Source organism: Biomphalaria glabrata, chromosome 3 (assembly GCF_947242115.1).
Source record: "Biomphalaria glabrata chromosome 3, xgBioGlab47.1, whole genome shotgun sequence".
Taxonomy (NCBI): domain Eukaryota; kingdom Metazoa; phylum Mollusca; class Gastropoda; family Planorbidae; genus Biomphalaria; species Biomphalaria glabrata.
The window spans coordinates 49,830,906-49,831,274 of record NC_074713.1 but is presented as its reverse complement, the minus strand read 5'-3'; positions in this window follow the sequence as shown (position 1 = coordinate 49,831,274).

The window sequence follows — 369 nt, the reverse complement described above, 5'->3', positions numbered from 1 at the left end:
TGACTAAAGCTGTTTTCTTTATTTCTGTGTGTGTGTGCGTGTGATAATTTTGCAAGCAGGCTGCTCTCACTTTTTTTTTCTGTGCCGACTGTCAACAATCAAAGAGTAGTCTGCTAGCGGTACGCCTGGTCTTGACAGAACATATAGTTGTAAATATTGGTTTGATCACCAGGTCTGACAGTTAAAACTATAGTGTTGTGTTGTCACCTCCTCGGGGACATTTGCTCTCTCGGTAGTAATAACCTTGTCGAGTTTCCCCCCCTCTCTTTAGTTGTGTGTCGCCCTATGGGTCTTATCAATATTTGTACGTCTTTCCGGCTTTAAACTTTGAGCAAACTCATCAGGATGAGGTCTGTACAGTTTGAACAA